General features: G+C 43.7%; 1 protein-coding gene across 6 annotated transcripts in view; it reads right to left on the bottom strand.

Moving 5' to 3' along the window:
* The window catches only part of pbx3b (pre-B-cell leukemia homeobox 3b), a gene marked incomplete at both ends in the record, with an annotated part of 54877 nt that overhangs the window by 12095 nt on the left and 28888 nt on the right, over positions 1-13894 (bottom strand). The window lies entirely within an intron of this gene.

The raw sequence follows: 13894 nt of genomic DNA, 5'->3' as shown, positions 1-13894 counted from the left end.
GAACCTTATGATTACCAGAGTTGTTTCAATTCAATAATCCCTCCCGCAATTCAAGGATTTTCAACAGCTCATTACAGCTTCATTAAGATATGGCCAGCCACTGGATTCTAAATAAGAAGATTAGTGGCTCTATTGTGTCAGCCAGTAGGCATGCAATCAAAGGAGCCCTTTTACCACACGGTGACCGACTGACCCTGCACGCCTGCCACTGGAGAAAATACTAGAAAGAAAAATTCTTTCTTCTGTCTATCTTTCTTATAAACACATTCCAGAATAAAAACAAATTAGGAAACATATCATATTTTAGCAACTCCTCCTGGTGTTTTCATCTCTGCTGGCGTTTTGTTCGAATGCAGTGCCACTGAAAAACAAATTTGCCTCTATTTATGGATCGGCTGGCTTTGAGTCTTTGAGGTGTAATGGTGTGAGAGGAGTGGATGAATGTGGCTATTTGTGTTGGAGACATTGAGATGCTGGACAAGGCTCCATCAGGCTTGCAGAGCCAAGGCATCCATGTGGACAATATGCCGCTGCTCCACAAACCCTCATCCACATCACACTGCATCTGCGCAACTCCACCCAAAGCTCTCGTTCTGGACAGGCTCGACTGTTTCGATTCCAGTTTGTGCAGCTTGAAAACAAAATGGCACATGATTCAAATGTTGACTGACCAGGTGCCGGCCTACATATCTCAACATGCTCTAATAGCTGGTGGTTTGTCTGCCACGACGGTTCATATTTTCCTAATTCAGTATTTCCTCCCACTCTCTGATTCAAGTGAAGCTCAGCAGGCTGCACTTTCCTTTGTGCTGCGGGTGGTGGTAAGTAGGTAGGCATGTTTTTCATGTCAGGTATATTAAATATAACTCTGGGACACAGCGTACATTTCCACACCAAACCCAGTTGTCACTTTTACTCCACTCACTCTATATCCAGGGGAAATGCAGCTGAGGGAATTTAGAGGGCTTTTCTGCTAAATGGGCATAAATCACTTGTTTCATTCAAACTAAATAATCACCGGCCATAAAGAGCTACTAGTCTCTTACCATATATAACCTCAAAGTTCCTTGTGCAATAATGTGGCCATTCACGGCAAACGAAAAAAGGAGCGAGACATTAGAAAGTGACATGTAATCCTATTAGTCCACTGACATGTGGAGTGGCCGTGACATTTTTATCATACATGTCCATTTCTATTTGGGAAATCAGCAGGATAAAAATGATTACTGTGCCGCCCTGAGAAGCAGACGGTACGCAGGAGTCCACCAGGGTGTATTTGTGCTACAGCAGCTACTACTGGCCATTCATAACTCACATTTTGGGAGGGATGATGCGTCTGTCTTAAATACAAACAATTTAAAAAAAATAAGGAAACAGCCTCCAGAAAAAATACATTTGAAAAAACAGGTGCAATGATTCTCTGTCTCTCTGTGCACCCTTGTTGAATGGGCTAAAGATGGTGGATTCACTGTCTAAGCTCGACACCATCACACAACTTCCACAAAATAGGCTCAAGCAAGATAGCATCTTTAATTTGCTGTGTGGTTGACAAATCTGTATAGTAACTTGCAAAGCCACAGTCACATTCTAGCACTGCAATGCTGCTTGCCTGCTCAAATCTTTATCCTGTTTTTGTCTGATGATATGGGTATTAAAACAAGTTTGGGCACCAGAGTTTAGCTCTAATCCACCTCCACAGTCAAAGTGGGATTAATCTCAGTGCAAAGAGAAAGTGCGGGAGTCGTGTCACCTTGGTAAAGCCTGCGAGCTATTCAAACTTAAGAATGAAAAATCTATATACGGTCTGGTTATTTCACACAACTCTGATGATGCCGGCTCACTTAATTACCAGAACGAATTTAATGATGTAAAAGAAAGAAAAAAAATCTGAAATTGTTATAATAATGTAACATGTCCTTAATCTGCCTCATTTGTCATTCAACAATACAGGTGTAGTAGCTGGGGAAAAGGCACTTGCCTATGTGATTGTTCCTCATTCCTCCTCTGTGGCTGAGACAAAAGCAGACACTGTGATTAATCCATCCCTATCAGTCAGGGGTGGTTCTTCTTTTCATTTTTTTACAGGTTTCACCGTCCGTATCAGATCAGAGGAAGTAACAAATTTGACAGATAAAGACAATGCAGCCCCTTTCTCTCATATACTCTCCCCTGTTCTCTGTTTATAATCATTTCCGGTTCTGGGCTGTTGTCTCATACATCATTCCCTGCTTGAAGCCCTGACAGTGATCTGAGCACTGCCTCGGGCCGCTCTCCTTTCCTCCCACCTCTTTCCCCCCTGTGCCCTCTTTTATTCTGTGGGCTTAGCTGACCTTTGGCCCGCTGCTTGTTTACTCTCATCACTGAAGTGTGAGCAGGAGAGCCATAAAGGCAGAGCCCTGCTGGGTTAATGTGGCCTGCTGAAGAGAGAAGGGGTGGCTCTGGGCTCCTCCACCTCATTCTACTGCACTGAATGCACTGTCAGATGCCACACAATACACTTCCAGAGCAGCCCTTCTTGCAGATAAAGTCAGAGATTTGTCTTTTTAGGTATTTTTTGTTGTTGTTGTTGCAATTTCTCAATTATTTTATTGAGATGCTAAAATGTAGCTGGTTGCAGAATGTGCGTTGCAGTAAAGTGCACGTGTGTTTAACTGTGTTTGACGATGCACACAGAGTCTCTGTTACTTCCACCACTGTTTCTAAAACATCCTGTTCATCACAAGTTACCCTGACCTCTTCCAGTTCCTCTCCTACCCAGTGCCTCCAGTGAACAGCTCCGGCCACGTATCGACACTTTGTTCATCTAATTGCATTGATCCGCAAAGGTCTCCCAAAGCTAACTAATCGAAACAGAATTTATTTTCTGTCAATATTTGCAAAGGTCATCTCTCTTAAAGCCGCGGAGTAGAGCGCTGTGAGCAGAGAGGCGGCTCGGAGGAGGAGGAGGACCGTGGCATCTAGCCTGTTACTGAGGCTCGTCCAAGGTGAGCTTTAACTCTGGCTTGGCACTCAGGATCCAAGGCTTCTAATCCACCGTGTTATTAAAACCCGCTGCCAAAGCAGCACACTGGAGACTACAGAGGGCTTAGAGTATCCATTTCACAAAGAGGCCAGTGTCACTACAGCCGCGTTCCACATCTCCTTTGACTTCATATCATCTCCTTTGTCGTGGCGCCTGGATCAGTGACTTTCAGCTCCAGAAGCGGGGAGCTGGATCAAATTACCATTGAAAATCTTTTGTTCTGACAAATGAAACATAAGGATCCTCTTTCATTGATGTTCTTAAAGGCTCTTTTAAGCTTGGCCTACATCCACATGGCACAAAGAATCTGAGAGAATGCCTGCGGGCTCTCTCTAGCATGTACAGTAATTAACATGCCATTAACACATTAATACACATTAACTATTCCCAATGTTAATGGCAGAGTAATTACCATACCTGATACTGCACTGTGGGGAAGCCAAAGCGCATTTGCCACATTGTGTTTCACTTTCTTTGTTGAGTGAGCTGAAATGAATTATTTGGGAGGATGGCTCATTCTGCTCTCGTCTGAAAGTATCAGTGGTCTGCATTGAAGAGTAGCCTGTCGAGCGCTTGATTAAGTGCTTTTACACACATTCATGCAGCTGTTCTGATTTCAGTAAAAACCCACCTGAAAGGAAGAAGGATCTCATAGAAAATAATTAAGGATTGGCTGTAGAGGTGAGGCTGAAATACCGGAGGGTACAGAGCGTCTGGTGATTAAATGCAGAGTAAAAGGCGGCAAGGAATGGGCCCAAAACTGGGGAATCCCTGTCTAGAATGATGATGTATTTCCTCCCAGTGTGGTGAGTGATAAGCTAATCAGCCACGCTGACAGTGAAGTGTTACAGCCCCTCAGTGCTAGGTCAAGACTTCTCCCATCATACACCACCAGAACAAACTAAACAGACAGCGCATGGAGGTGGTGGTGGGGAGTGGCTCTGGTCAGAAAAGAAGATCTCTTTCAGTTCAGGTAGCCTTTGTCCCTTGATGATGATGAGCCCCTACCCCCCTGTGACAGCGAGGGCGAGGGGCGTGAGGAGGAGGAGGGCGGGGGCTTGCCACTCTCAACCCACGACTAAAAGACATGCAGGGAGAGGAGTTGGGCGAAGGGGATGGGAAAAGACATCCCAAACAAACATCTTGAAGACATTTTGCCAAGCACACCAAAATTAATCACTGTCCCATGGTGGCACTGACATTTGTGGGAAGTGACACACAACATGACAGACTAGAGGGAGAGGATGAAAGGAGAGGGAGGGAGGGTGAGGAGGGCTGGGTAAACAAGAGCCACTGTCACTCGCTGTGATCATGCCTGCATGTGTGTGCGATGTGTGTTTTATATGTGGACGTTTGAGCGCCTGCTTTGTTTCCTGCCCTCTAAGACTCTATGTGGGCAAACGGCCAAGTGGTGTAGTGATGGCTGACCAGGCTTGGCGGTGGCGGCCGCACGCAGCGGTAGGGGAGACTGGCCAAATGAGTGGACAGGACCTCCGCTACAGATCAGCACACTGACTGACCCTACAGGACACATACAGCATGGGGCTCCAACATAGGGCTCACATGGTTCACATGGTCTGCTGGTCACAGAATGAGCCGCAATCACCCAGACACTCGTGTGTTAGTCAGGCAGCCATCTCAGACGAACATAAAGGAAGATATACTCAATAGGAGAGTCAAAGAATATTGTAATATCTGTGCTGTTGTCAGACTTGCACCGTCCGAGACAGTTATTGTGTCTTGTATTCCAATATTTCATTCTACCCCCCTATATTGTGTTAGCATGTTTTGCTTATTTCTTTTCTTCAGTTTCATTTTATATTTCATGTACTGATGGTCTTTAGCTGCTAGCCTCAATTTGCTGCAAAGGTAGGCTGATTTGTTATTCAGACCCCAAGCAAATAATGCAAATGTGGCACTGAAAGCCACTTATGAAATACCCAAAGGCAACTAATCACTCCTCCTCTCGTTCCAGCCTTTCTGCAGCCTCCTAATTAGAAGATGGAGATTGCATGAAACCAGGTCACACAGCAGGTCTTGTACACACCGATAACCAGGCAAATATGCAGGCAAAACTTCATCCAGACACCAAGCCAAGCATGCATTATTTTAAAGGCTAGAGGTGAAAAAATAATGCTATTCACATTATTAATCCCATATATTTCACTGTATGCTCCCAACTAAAGAATTAAGGCTTGAAGCATTGTGTGTATGAGTTCTATATTTGTGTGTGTCTTCGCGTGTGCCCGTAAATGTGTGTATGTGTATGTGTGTGTCTGGGTGTGTGTGTGTGTTTATATGTGTTCATGTGCATACACTCATGTCTGCATATGTGCGTGTGAAGGCTACATGCGCACATAAACAAATAAATGGCATTGGTAGCATACAGCCAACCATGATCTACTGCCAGAGAGATTATTCTTTGCAGTGGCATTTCTGCAAGAGAGTTGACAGTCCATCATTTAGATTTTGCAGTGTATCCACGAAAAGGCTGCATTGCCTGAAGCAGAAGGAGCTGCTCTTTACTTCAGTGTCTTTTATAGAAGAGAATTCAGCTCCAAATTGTAAAGCCAGAATCCTTTGCTAGCTGTGCTAGCGTGTACGGATTCTGCTAGGAGGCAACTGAGGTTATACTGGAATAAGACTGCTCTTGACATGCCAATTCTCCAAGCGTCTCTTGGTGAGGGCCGCTAAAGCTCACAAAAACACATCCACCTCCAGTGTCTTCGTGCTGTTTCTGCAAGCATCCCCAGCCTGATGTTGCAGGTTACTGCTATAGGGCTGCAGAGTGCAGTGCAAGGAGTGGCTGTGCAGATCAGGTCCGGGCCAAACAACAGCTTGTGACAGAAGCAGGCCAAAGAGGATGTTGAGACACGCAGAGACTTAACAGGCAGCCGGCCTGCCATCCACTCTTTTTCAGCTCTCCTTATACTCAACACATCACTTCGGATCCATATCAAGTGTCTCTCAAAGAAACATGGCAAAAATAGAATCTCCTGTTACCATAAGAAAGGAGTGAAATAACTGGAGGTTTCAAAGCAAATGACTGATTGCTGGGAGAAAGTCATCTCCCTCGTTCCATCTGACCAGCTGAATCATTTTATTGTACACCTAAGGATGATACTCCACCTTTTTTTTTTGTTAGGTGCGATAACCCGCGAACAATGTAGCAAAAAAAAGGTTATTTGGTGCTAATTATTCCCAGCATGTACTTTACACACCATTTAATGAGTTAGACTGGAGGCGTGGCCATCGGCTGTGACTTGCGCGCCCAGTTATCCAAGATGAACCGTGCAATCTCCCTCACGTCACCCCTGTCATGTGTACCAAGTCCCCCTCCGCATCCAATTCCCTGCTAGGGCTTCACTGGAGCAGAGACGAGGCGCCACTGAAGCAACACAACAGCTCCCGTAGCGTCTCTGCACACCGGCAAGGGAGGAGAGGGAAGAGGGAAGGGGGAAGGGGGCTCGGAGCTCACTCTCATAATTACAATAATTAACAGTTGCAGATTTAATTGGAAGGGAAGGCATTAACAGGAGGAACATTGTGGCGGCGCGTGCAGAGGGAACCTTTGCTGCAAGAAGCTTTTGTCTTCTCTACCTAATGGTGCCTTGGCTGCGGTTGGCGAGTGCTGACACAACACAACCGGGATGAGGGTTCAGATGGTGGGGCTTGTCAGGACTCATACTGGAGGCAGATAATTAGGTGCCAGGTTAATGAGAGCACAGGCTCTTGATGGCATTTGGTTACTGTATGTGGGCAATTAATGACTTTGTTTTTGTGTTTTTATTGCCCACTTGAGTGGAAAACATAACACATTATTCACCTCAGGCCTGCGTGTGTGGTGTTTGATGGAGTGGCAGTGACTTTGGCGAAAGAATCAGTTCCATTCATTGTGGCGCACTGCTTATTCAAAACAATGCAGTGTACTGTATGGAGTTGGCAAAATGAAATCTCATTTCAGCCATGGCTACAGCGCTGTGTGACCTTTTCAGAGTGTATTGCCTCATGTCAAGCAAACATTGAAGTTGCAGGTCAGGCCCGGGATAATGTAGCCACGAAAACTCACCAGAACAAAGAAACCGAACCCTGTAGCCATAAGTGTTCAGTTAATTCAGCGTATCACATTTCATAATGTATTTGCAAAATTCCATACTCCCCCCAGAAAAGCTCTGCTTTCATTCTAGAGGATTTATTGGCAATGAATCCACTGAGAGGTCTTTAGACATCCTCTTCTTTAGTCCAACCACTCGACGCCTCCTATTTTGGAGTTAGTTGTGCTCTTGCCTGTGGTGGCCAATTAGAGTGCTATAAGATAAATGGGCACCAACAACTTTGATGTCCATCTTTTTAATAAGCTTTGGTTAAGATGACATCTGTGTGAAAGAGTTCAATATCTTCACAGTGGGAGAGAAAAGAGGTTTATTCTAAAATGAAATATCATCTAAATACTGCTGGAGGTTTAGGCTGGGTGGGGGGATCATGGTGTTGGCTGTGACTCTGGTGCTGGCATTCATTATCTTCCTCTGCAGTCGTGAAGATTAGTCAGCGAGAGAGGATTTTTAGAGCCTCCTAAAATCTATGCTTTTCCACAACTGGATCAGCTTCAGCATAAAGATATGTTTTTTTTTCTAAATGCAGTATTCAAACATGCGTGCACGTTTTTTTTTCTTCATACACTTCTAAAATATAGAAAGCCATTTAATAAGCATGAATCCAAACACTTGCACTACCAAAGATGATTCAATGTTGGGAATATGAAGCAGTAATGGAAGAAAAGTACTGTGTAACAATATCTAAAATGGTGGGGTAATAAAATGGTGCATGAGTGTGTATGAATGCAAGAGAGAAAGAGAGTTGGAGAGGGAGCATATATCTAACCAGGCCTGCGGACGTGCTCCTTTATCCGTGTGTGTAACTCAGTCAGGAATAATGTAAATGTCTGGAGAGTCTTAAGACTGAGCAGGCCTGTATAAAAGCACCCTGTTTCAGGCTAGTAAAACAAGTCAATAAATACAGCGGAGAAGCCGGTGCTGTCTGCTGCACTCTCCTGAATGAAAACAGAGGTGAACTGCTTATTTTCAGTCTGGCACCAGAGGTTGACAGCAGCATAATGGGCGCTCATACATTCTGACTATCACTCGTCACAAGCTATATCTGTCAACATTACACTCAAGAGCATTTTTGATGTAAAACAAGCGTTCCCTGGGAGCAGTATTTATGACTCGATGTGGTCAGCTGCTAAATTAACTTGATGCTTCCCGTAGCTGCGACTGACCACACCGTGACATTTTTAAAAGACTTATCTTACTCACACGATTAATCGGTTTGTCTTTTTTTGTTGTTTCTCACAGACAGACAGAACAAACACAAAGCCTCGGTAAGTAAGGTTACTTTCCTGCCTGTGCTCCAAATGGGAAGCCGATGATACAGACACACACAAAATGGAAACGCCATTAGGTAAGCAAACACTTTGCTGCGATTACTGCTACCTGATTACAGCGGGAAAGTGCAGCTGTGGTTCTCCTTTTTTTTCCCATACTGTGTCAACACTTTGGGAAAGCAAATATTTCAGTGACGACCCTGCCTACGCTTTAATCCATATGGTGCCTTCTGTTTGTCACCACAAATGTTACACTCCCGGGATGGGTTTTTCAGAGTAGGAGGAACTACTCTTCTACAAGCAGTGGCTCACCTGCTCCGTGCTGCACAATGAATACACAGAGGTCACACACCTTATCACACCGGGGCCAGCGTCAATCCTTTATTAAATTACCTAGCTATCTCATTTTCCGTCACCACGCTGATATGGGGGTTATCTTTTTCATTTATGTAGCGGATTTTCAAGGGATTATGCATTAAAGATTAAGGGTGTGTATACCTAACACCTCAGCACAATAAAATGCAATATCTCAGACAGCGCATGGCTGATGTGTGTAAGGCGAAAGGAGGTGCTATAAAACAAATCTTCAGCAGCCAGAACCAGACAAGGTTTATTCTCCTCAGACATTACAAGCTGTGACTATACAGAGTGTTTCAACCCTAAAATACTGTGGTAAGCAATACAAATCCCTTGGACAAAATGAAATGTATTAAACATGTGGATTTCATAAATCTCCCTTTCGTCGGTCTGGGTCAGAGGTATATTCACTGTAGAGCTCAGCAGGCACTTTTCCCCCAGCATTGTTACTCAAGTCGCAAGTGCTCCGAGTGGTTTCAAAATGAATGTCAGCAAAAGCTGCATGTGTAAGGCAAACAGCAGATCCTCACAGTAAAACGGTTCAATTCACTTACCCCTGCTACTCTAAAAGAGTATTACAGAGGTGTAAGGATTTAAAGGTCTGCTATCGACATATTACAGCTGGAATAGTGAACTAAGATCTACATTGTAGATGTAAAAATGCTCCAAAGATGAACAGTTGTGTATAGTTCTCGACAGTGCAGATAGTGTCAAAAAAGACAGGGGAAAAAAAGCATTCGATACTGAGTACAACACTGTTAAACACCCAACTGGGATGCCTTTAACCTTGAGTAGCATACCAAAGGTAGAGGCAGCCTGGGGCTATGGGGGCACTGGCTACCACAACTCCCAGTGCCATGCTGTTCCACAGTGGGGGCCCGACATGGCCAGATTGCCAGAGAGGCCGGCAGAGGTGGTGCTACAGAGGTAGCAGGAGCCGATTATTTATCTGCTGCAACGCTCATTTAAGTTGCTCCATTATCTATTTGTTTTGTTTTCTACAATGATTCTTTTCTGGTCACCTCGCGGAGGAGAAAGGTCGCCCGCGTTCACCTTGTGGGCGTTGGGAGCATCTGTCGGCGGCTTGTTCACGAGACATTCCTGCTAATTATTTAGCTAGCGTGATGGATAATCTGTGATCATTAAAGATCAGAGGAGCTAAGAAAAGATTGGGAGTAATTATCATTGCTCTGTGGTCCCACTAATAAGTGAAGGGCTTTGGAAAAGCAGCAAGTAGTACGGATACACAAGTAAAGGCTGTCTTTTAAATACTCTACCAACAGGCTGTGGTATTTTGATCCACTTCAAACTAAAAGCTAGTAAACAAAGTATGAATGATGAATGAATGTTATACATAGCTCTGCCTCATGTGGTGGGTGTGGGAGAAAAGATGAATAAAGATGGAAGACACATTAGTGTGTGAAAGGATATTCTTTCCCTCAAGCTCACGTTAGAGCTCAAGCTAAACAAATAATGAAGACTACAACCTATGAGTCACTTCAATCCCATTGTATAATTCAATCATTTGTGTGACAGCTGACTATTACTTCATCATTGCATAAAGACAGATTAAAAAGTTGTCAAATTAAATATTAAAGAGGGACTGCAGGCAACGGTGAATTTAAAAAGGAATAACACAGATTGGAGATGAAATGAGGCACCTATATGCATATTTTATGCCATGGGGAACGAATGCATATATTTTCCTCTAGGCCACCTACTTTGTAATAAAGAATAGCGAGTGTATAGATGTGGTAATGCAGCACGGCGGAAATGATATGAAAGAGAAATTGGTTTTACATAATGATGTCAAAAGGAATATGGCTCTGCATGGTCATGCAGAATAAAGATAAGATTCTCTTTCTCCGTGAGTGAATATTTCGTTAATGGTTTCTTCATTTCCTTAAAGAATATAGAAGTCAGGCTTTGAATGATCCTTGAATGAGGTTTCTATTGAATGAAGTTAACATTTATCTTTCAATAGCAGAGGAGATCTGTTGAAAATACCCATGTGTGGAGCAGAATACAGAATGTAAAAGCTTTGTCATCTGTTGAAATAAAGAGAAAGTGACAAGTGACAGTAATGCTATCACATTTTCAGCTGAAGGAAGGTTTGAAGACTAGAACAAAGCGGTGAAATGCGACGTGGAGAGGGTTAAATCACTATGAAGAACAGAGAGGAAGGTGCATTTCACAAAGTCGGCATCGATTGGAGTAAACAATGACTGATCAATACACACATAAAAGGATCCTTCTAACAAAGACTCACATGTTGATTTCATATATCATATCTCCCAAACACATACTGCACTGAGAATGTTTACTCAAGCCTGTTGAATTAGCAGCAGTGACCCTTTTTATTAACACTGTTTTTTTCTCCTTCTATCCAGCACAGATACACCCCTGTGTCCATACACACTTACTCATGCAATAAGCATCATTGTCACAGAGGCTTCCTTTCCAAATGGTTCAGCCTCCACCATCTGCAGGCGTTCCCAGACACACTGCTTTGAGTCTGCCATAATGATGCATGACTAAGTACAGTTAAAGTGTTGCAGTCTGTTGGCAAAAAGCAGTCAAGCACTTTGCTATAGTGTCACTACGGATAAACCATACAGCTGAAGGTTGACGATGGATAAAAGGCAGTGACAGGCCTGGTGATGTGTCTGTGTGTGTGTGTGTGTGTGTGTGTGTGTGTGTGTGTGTGTGTGTGTGTGTGTGTGTGTGTGTGTGTGTGTGTGTGTGTGTGGATTCACATGCGTATGAGAGGTTAGAAACCATGGCACAGCAGATTTATAAGTGTTCTTAACTAGGATGTGAAATGCGGTTGGACACAGTGAAATAAAACGTGTGCAGGAGTCGGTTGGAAACTGGGACACTGTTTCAAAGTTATGTCCTCTGCCAATAAGCAGGCATCTCCCTCTACTACTGTGGTTTTAAGGGAATCGCAACCTCATGGATTTGCTAATGTTGTTTGTCACGCACGTTTTCTAAAACGTTGTTGTTAGCCAGCCTAGTATAACATCGTCAAATGTAGCAAATTGTTTTAACAAAAACATTAGATTCTTAATTTAGAGAGGCTCATTTGAGGGAGTGTGTTCCCTCTGTTAGACCAGCTCTTGCAGACCACTGTTTAATTGGCCTTGCACACCCAACTCCTTTGGTTGAATTTGGCAATATGGGACTGAAGCCTACCTCTCAGCTCTTTCCCAGTCTCTCTCCTCATTTCACTCTCTCCTCCACTACTCTTCAGGGTAGATATTCTGCGTACAGTGAATACAGAGGAGACAAAGAACTCTCCATTTTACTGTACTCTGTTTGCCAAAGTCTTTAGTGTCAAAACGCTCCACAGACTTTGTTGCTGCTTTGCAGAGTTCACCGCTGCTGCTGCTTTCATGTAAATGATCTTGAATGTTATTTTCTAAAGAATGCATTTTAAAGAGAAATTCTCATTTCTGCCTCTGCATCTTGTCACAAACCCTTTTCTCTCCTATCTCCTTCTCTCTCCCCCCGCTCCCTCCTGCCGCAGCTGTAGACTGCATAATTGATGCAAATACTGTCACATGTGTCAGGAGTGGAGGCTCTTCTAGTTTACTTCTGTGCTACACTTTATCGGGGAACATTAAGTGGAGAAAGCAGCCTCATGCCAGGGGTGGAAAATCAGCTTGTCAGTGGTCTCATTCACACAGCCATTGCTTCAGGATTGTTTCATCGAGGTGATTGAGAACAAAAAGTGCGGCGGCAAATTCCAGCTTATGTTCAAGAGGCCTGCCACATACATTATTTATATGTGTTGCCCACCCTGGTCTCTCCAACCATCTGAATACATCATTGCCTAATTCTCAAATATTTCTTCAGATTTCCTCCTATTTGCGCTACATCCTTTCCACATCAACCATGCCGTACCATTAGGCTTGTAGAGCACGATTTTTTTGTGTGTGACACAGACCTGAAATTATAGATAGCTGCTTTCAAGAAGTGCTAGGGTCTGATGGGAAAGCTGTAATGGCTGTAGAGTGACTGGAGTGCAGTGAGAGACAGAAGCAGGATTTCATTTACAACAACGATACAGGAGGAATTATGTAGAATGGTAACATTCCATGCCATTTAATGAGCCATATTCACTAATGTCTAAGTCTATGGTCTCGCAGTAATAAAACGCACCGCCTGCCAGAGCTTGCCTGCTACACTGTTCCTGTCTATTTCGAGCTCTGTATGAAACAATGGTGCATAACAGAACAGGCAGACATTTGCAGTTCTTTACCCTGTGCGCTGAATGCTCTGCCCTCAGACAGAGTGAGGCGCTTGTCTGTTACCCCCCTCCCTCCCCGCCCCCCGCTCCCTCTTCCATGCTCTCCCTGTTCTCTTCTTCCTCTGTCTGTGCTACACATTAAGTGACTTGATCCTGCAAACATCTGAAGAATTCGGCTCCACAAAGGGGTCAGACAAAGGCCAGGGGATAGCCTTACAGGTCCTCCTCCATTAGCAGATCCACAGAGGTGTCATCAGAAAGGCTCTGCAGGCAACAAAGACGCCTCAAAAAGAGCAGATTGCCAATTGATGTTTATCTCTAAACTCATTTTTTTAAAGCACTCACAGCCTGCGTCTACTTGGACATTACATCTCCAAAATTAATGGGGAAAAATTGATTAGCCTTGCATCGTGCATCTCAACACGTGTGATGAGATGTATTGAAAAATAAATATGTGTATATATTCTTGGACTGGTATATGGAATCCTGCATCTTTGCTGTACGTCGATTCTTCACTGTTTTTTCGCAAAACAATTTTCTTTGCACAAACAAGTTCTCGCTTGTGAACTGGAATCCTCACACCAAGTGGAGCTGCAAATGCTGACTGTCTCTTTGTTCGCATGTCTCTTGATATAGACAAACAAAAAAAAGACTCCATATTTTTTAGCATTCACAAAGAATATCTGGGGCTCCTAGAAAAACATTTCAACTGTAATAAGCTTTCTCCATGAGAGTCTGAAACATTTCAGAGGGCTCCTTTGAAGCTCTCACTATGTTGACTGTTCATATATAGACAGTGCTTGGAAAGCCTGAGCGCCATATCACTGTAACCTCTCAGTGCGTCTGCATTAATAATTAATTGCCAATGTGAGTAAACACC

Source organism: Taurulus bubalis (assembly GCF_910589615.1).
Source record: "Taurulus bubalis genome assembly, chromosome: 8".
Classification (NCBI taxonomy): Eukaryota; Metazoa; Chordata; class Actinopteri; order Perciformes; family Cottidae; genus Taurulus; species Taurulus bubalis.
This window is presented reverse-complemented; position numbering and strand designations above follow the sequence as displayed.